This window comes from Lipotes vexillifer, unplaced genomic scaffold (assembly GCF_000442215.2).
Source record: "Lipotes vexillifer unplaced genomic scaffold, Lipotes_vexillifer_v1.1 scaffold789, whole genome shotgun sequence".
In the NCBI taxonomy this organism is placed as follows: domain Eukaryota; kingdom Metazoa; phylum Chordata; class Mammalia; order Artiodactyla; family Lipotidae; genus Lipotes; species Lipotes vexillifer.
Genome location: NW_006778055.1, coordinates 1,074,219 through 1,080,846, shown reverse-complemented (window position 1 = coordinate 1,080,846; position 6,628 = coordinate 1,074,219). Strand labels below are relative to the sequence as shown.

The 6,628-nt window shown below is 48.3% G+C and overlaps 1 pseudogene; it reads right to left on the bottom strand.

The window, feature by feature from the left end:
- Positions 1-5,783: 5,783 nt before the first annotated feature.
- LOC103079379 (small integral membrane protein 12 pseudogene) lies at positions 5,784-6,062 on the bottom strand (annotated as a pseudogene).
- Between the last annotated feature and the right edge of the window lie 566 nt (positions 6,063-6,628).

Here is a 6,628-nt window from a genome sequence, read left to right as displayed (position 1 = left end):
GATGAAAGAATCTGCATGGCACACAAGGGGCTTTGGTGAGAGAAGCCATGGAGGTCTTTAGGGAGTGACCTCATTAAAGATGTGTTTTAGAGAGAAAATGCTGCCAGAAACGGGAAGAATTTTCAGGAAGAGACCAAAAGTTTAGGAAAGAGATTATGAGGGCAGGGAAGTGAGATGGAGAACAGAGGATGAATTCCAGATGAAGAAGAAGTGGGTCACCACAAGTTGGGGGAAGGGGGAGTCAGAACCAAGTTGAGCAACGGGAGAGAGGAGACGGAATCCATGCCAAACACCAGGCCGGGTATTTTACAAACACTCTCCATCTTCACAAGAATCGTCCTCATTGTACAGATGATGCTTAGAGAAGTTAAGTGACTTTTCTGGTCACACAACTAGATTACAGAGTTAAGCTTCAGACCCAGGTCAACACCTTTAACTGTGATACACATCGAGACAAAGATATATAGTGAGCTCTTTCGGAGCTCAGGGGGAAACTCACGACTACAGATAAGACATCTGGTAGTCCTCAAGGTAGATCAGCAGGTGGTTGAAGCCACAGGTGAGGCTAAAACTGTGCAGCAAGAAAAAAGCCAAGGATGAAACTGGAAGAGCACTCAAAGTTAGGAGAACAGGAGGAGCCAGTGGCAGAGGACACAGCTGGAAAAGGAAACAGAGGTGGTGGTGAAGTCAAGACAGAATTCAGTCAAGAGTGCCAGACACTGCAAAGCATTAGTATGACTGGGAATGGATACCACATTTGCAATCACAAAGGCTTTTAGCCAAACTGGCTTCACCACTTTAGTGGTGGAAGTGGAGAGCAAGCAGCAAGGGTTAAGAGGAATGCAGGGATGGGGCTGAGGGCTTGACAACCTTGGTTGAAAAAAGAAATCAGGGACTTCCCTGGTGGCCCAGTGGTTAAGACTCCACACTCCCAATGCAGGAGGCACGGGTTTGATCCCTGGTTGGGGAACTAAGATCCTGCATGCCGTGCGGCATGGCCAAAAAAGACAAATAAATAAGAAATCACCTTGAAGGTTGCATCTGAACCCATATACGGAGAGTGTCAGGCCACATGGTTATGCAAAATTCTCTAGCTGCACTGGGTAGTTCAGGCCCAGAAGCAAACAGAAATGGACAGTGGACCTGGGGTTGGAAGTGAAGGAAAAGGGGCAATAGAGAGGGGAATAAGGGTACAAGGGACTTTGGACTCTTCTAGAGAGAAGAACTGCCCTTTCTGGGACACCAGTAAAGATGTTTAAAAATCTCAAAAAGATTTGGAGGACCCATTTGGAATTCTTAAACAAAAAAAAAAACAAAGCCAAGGTTCATCTCTTCATTGTGTAAAAGGGATTTGATAAACAGATAACTAATGCTAACCAATTTAATTATAAAAGAATAGACTTTTTAAGTACATCAAGGTACCACTGGAACAGGATGCAAAATGATACACACTAATTACTCCTCTTTACTCTTAAAGCTGATTCCCCAAAGACTTCTACTTAGCAAATACTTTAAGAGACTGCTCAGAAAAAGAATAAAGGAGCATTTAGGTCTATTCCATTATTCAGACTGGCTGCCATCCTGATTCGATAAAAGGGAGATTTTACTGGGATAGAACAGTACTTGCATGTTTTTGAAGCTCTAAGCTGGCTTCTCACTCTTTTTACACTACAGCAGGAAGGACATCAGTACCCCTATTCTTCCAAGGCCAGAAGAGGTGAAGGGGCATGTCCCAGGCCACCCCAGTCTCTTGCCTCCAAGTCCAAGGCTCTCACCTCCACCCATCCTGATGCATGCTACTCTCGGGCGTTCCCCGACACCTCGCTCCGCCCGTCTTGTCTCTGATCCTGAGTCGGCACCGATGCGGCTACTACTTAGCAACACAGGCTGAAGCCTGCACCCCCATGGCCAGCCTGGTTCTTGGACAAGGCAGCCTTTCCTATAAAATACTCCTAAGAAGCCCTCAACCACCAGGACTGAGAGGGTCCCCGTGAGGGTGGGTCCCTGTGATCACCCTCCCAACCACAGCTGCTCTCCCCTCCGGATCCCTAGCTCACTAGGATCACAAGGGTACATGGAACTGTTCTTCCTGCAATAAAACTCCAGCAGCCAACATTTATTGAGCACCTACTTGTTGCCATGGACTCTGCTAAGAACTTTACATATGCTACCTTAACTTTGCAACAACCCAGCAAAAATAGGTACTCTTATCCCTGTTTTACAGATGAGGATAACAGATACCTGAGGCTCAGAAAGGCTATGTGACTTGCCCAAGGTCATTCAGCTAGTGATTGAGGCAGTACTCATAAATCTGTCAGACTCGAGAATCCACTTTATTTTCACTGTACCATACCGCCCTGGCTCACCACTCTACAAATGCCTAGTGACCCACACCAGAGTGGAAAAGGAAAAGTGAGGCAAGGCACGAGCCTTTTCACTTTCACTGCCTGGCTCCCAAGTGACTCTGGGGACGCTGATCCCATGGTGTTTCACTCGGCCGACGGCCTCACCAGCCCGGGGCCCTGGGAAGCTGACAGGAGTCAAAGGGCCCCCTGGCAGGATTGTCCTGGCAGCTGCCCAGCTGACTTGAGCTAACACAGCAACAGGCACAGGAAAGGCTCGAGAGAGAGTGGAAAAGCACCAGACCCTGGGCCACTGAGGGCAGAGAAGTGATCCCGGCCATGCTCAGATGGGATAACGCAGCTCTAAAGCCACTACTATCACCAGGCTGGGAAAAGACCCGGGGCGGGGGCCGGGAGGGGTGGGTAAAAGCCCCAAGCCCCAAGCACATCTACTTACTGCTGTGTTTCAGTGAATCGAGACTGCTGGGCCAACCCAAAAGAGGGTCACGCGCCTCCAAGGTGAATCAGCAAGAGCGGAAGAAAACCAGTCCATGCTCTGCTTGGTCCCAGCAAGCCTGGCCCACCTTTGCCCCACCCACAGAAATCCTGCTGCCTGATGACACCTGAGCAGAGGCAAGAACGCACACTCTATATCTCATAGCCCCACGGTGGCAGCAGAGCTCAGCCAGCCCTGGGAAAGAGCCAGCTGAGAATACTAATAGACTTGCTGGAGGCAAAAATTCAGTGAGGGCAAGCCCGAGGAAATAAAATTATTTAAAAGGGGCACAAAGTGAGACTAGAAAAAGGGAGCAACTTGGACTTCCAAAGATAGTGCTTCTTCCATCAGGCACTGGGAGGACGTACATCAGTGGTGGCACGGTTATTCTAAAATATCTGAAAACCCAAAAATGTCTTAGTCTGTGGGAAAACTTTTTGTGTGTTATTTCTGTAGGTTTTCTGTCCTGTAATGTTTTGCTTAGCCTGATATTAAACTACATATGTGCAGGATGCCCAGAAGTGTTTCGAGGGAAACCAATCCTGGGATCTAATGTTTGCCACAGTTGTTAGATTGCTTAAAAACAAAGCATATCTCTCAGATTTCATAAGAAGGCAAGGGGCAGCTTGACAGGTGGCATACTGGCCGCCACTGGGTCAAATTAACCCTATGGGTATGTTAGCATGCTTAGAATTTTTTAAAAAATAAATTGTCAACATTTAAAAATCAGAAGTTCAATCTGGTATCTCTGGGCAAGCAGCACAAATTGGAAGCAGCTGCACAGCCACTGCCCCCTTTAGGCAGGCCTGTGCTTTCTAGCACCTGGCCTGGCCGCTCATTTAAGCCACCTGACTGACCCCTGTAGGCAAGAGAGTTTGCTACTGGTGGTTTACCCTAGCGAAGAGATCCCAGGCTTGGTCGTCCTCAGGACTGCCACAGGGGGGCAGCTCTGGTCTGCCCATGAGGCCTGCGTCAGCCGGAGCCTGTGACCAAGCTAAGCTTATTAGCACATGCTTTCGGAACCAGAAACCTCATCCTCACTTCAGCAGCCGACCCTGCTTCCCCACACTCCCCATTGGATATATGCCCTGAGAAGCAACAGCAGCTCATCTCAACATTCCCAGCAGGCCTCGGCGACTGAGGGGAAGCCACCGACTCGACTTGCCCCTCCTTCTCTGGCTACCACTTTCCACGTCCCCCAACTCCTCCCACTCCACAGCCGGCATCTCTACCTGTTCAGGAATTCTACCTTCACCCACCTGTTAACACCACTGGGCCTCAGATCCTGAGGTAAGAGGCAGGGCAAACAGCCTCCCCCTTTTAAGGCAGGTTCATTCTTCATCAAATACTCATTACTTGCCTTTGCTCACTCAGGTTAAAGGTCAGTTGACTTCGTGAGGCAACAGGTCTGCTCTCTGCTCTCACCCCTTCCAACCTCACCGACATCATCCTTAGTGGCAGCATTTAGTATAAGCTCCTACTGCCCTTCAGGAAAGACATTTAGTATTATGCATTGAGGCCCTTAAACCCGTTTGTCCCATTTCGTCCAAAATGCCATTTACTGTTCCTACCGTTTAGTCCAAAAATGCAGGAAAATCCTTATATAAGATACTCTTTGCAATATTTCTCCTAGTGAACAACCAGAAACAACCCAAATGTCCAGCAATAGGGAAACTGTTAAAAACAAACTATGCTATATTCCCACTTGATGGGCAATTATACAGCTAATGAAAACAATTAGGATTATGAAGACCATGTGATAAGATAGGAAAGTGATTATGATATGAAACACTATGTAAAAAAAAGAATATAAAATTAAATGTACAGTAATAAATGTCTAAAAAAACTAGTCCAAGAATTACTGAAAGATACCACAATGTTAACATTTTATCTGTACTAGAGCCCTCAGAGTGTGGGTAACCTTTTTTAAACCCCTACCGAATTTAACGTACAGATACTACTTTGATAGGGAAAAGTCTGTGTACATGTGTGTATGAAGTTGGAAAATTTGATAGCAATTGTTAGGCTCCCTGGTCTACTCTTAATGTAGACTTTGAAAGTATATAAGCCTCATGTTATCATGATAAAAAGGCCCTTGGGAACCTGCGCCTCCAGGACTCACCGCCTCCAGGATCCAGTGCAGCCATGCTAGTAAAACAAAGCTTCCAGGGCCCCAAAGTCCTTAGTTAAAGGCCAATTTTATCCTACCCGGAGATGACTGCTTTGCATAACTCCTAGGAGACCGCAGCACCACCTGGAAGACAGGATTAGATCAAAATGGTTCTCAGACGCCACTTTAATCAAGTTTTGCACTACACAGTAATGGGGTGGGGGTGAAAGACGGTGATTGTTTTCAAGCAAATTCACCTGCGCCAAGGTGAACAGCCTGGGCTCCCAAGAACAGAAAAGTGCTTTCCTTCCCAGGGGAATCCCCTTCCTGAGCTGACAGGACAGGATCTCAGGGAGAAAGCGCAAAAAGGACAGAGCAAGCTAGTTAAGGGAGCCAGGGAGATTTCTGAACTCTTCCCAGTGCAAACTAGAACCAGGCATGTAGGTACCCCTCCTAAAGGCATCACCCCAATCCCAGCCACTCCCACCTGAGGCCAAACTGCCTCCCCACAGGGACTGGCGGCCAATGTTCACTTCATCACCCTCCTCCCAGTGGTGCACCTAGCAGCGCGGGAGCCTGAGCAGCTGTGGCCACCATCCAGCAGAGGCAGCCTTCAGGCCAGAACCCTCACGGGCCTTCCTCTTCACTGGCCCCTCAGCTACTAGTGTGTCTGCCTGGCCAGAGCAGAGCAGCCAGTATGTGTGTGGCTGTGTGGGGCGGGAGGGGCCAGAAGAAGCAATAAAGCAAACCAGATGTGGGCTCTGGTTGCTGGGTCGACATGGTGGCAGGACCAGTCCTGGCCCCCAGGAGGACCCATAGGGCCCTGTGTCCTCCATTAATTCTTCTCCGGGCGGTCTCTGTTCAGGACAGCTTTAGGGGCAAATTCCAGCTTGTCCTTAAGGCTCAGGACCTGGGCGTGGCCCTTGCCTAGCAGCTCATCCAGCTTGCGGTCCTCCCGGCGCTCCGAGATGCTCTTTTCCTCCTCCACAGGCTGGAGATCCTTCCCCCGGATGAACCATTCCAGGTGGTAGCCCACAGCCCCAACCACGAAGGCCACGGGAAAGGTGACATAGGGAGCATAGGTACGCACCGCGGTCCCAAGCACAGGCCACATGACATCTGCGCCGCAGCTCACACCCCGCTGTCTGGCCCCCACCCTCCGCCTGCGCTCCCACTCCCGGAGCACCGAAGCCGCCAGTCCCAGAGGCCCTCGGGGCCTCGCCCCAGACCCCGCCCACTGGCACCCGCGATCTTGGCTATTGTAAATAACGCTGCTGTGAACATGGAGGTACAGATATCTTTTCCAGTTAGTGTTTTTGTTTCTTTTGGATATACTCCCAGAGGTGGAATTGCCGGATCATATGATAGTGCTCTTTTTAATTTACATTTTTCTCTCTCAAAATGAATTAGTGTTTTGGAAATATCAGATAACATGGTGAGGGATTATCACTTTTTTATTCTTCAGTTCATTCAACAAGTATTTCCTGATCACATACTAAGAGCCGAGCATTGTGCTCGATGCTGGTCTGGAACGTCAAAAAAAAAAAAAAAAAAAAGCAAAACAGATACCTTACCTTCATGGAAGTTAAGGTTTAGTTGGAGAGAAATTCAATAAGGAAATAAATACAAAATAAATACAGAATCATAAATTGCAATACGTGTTTTGAAAGAATATACAAA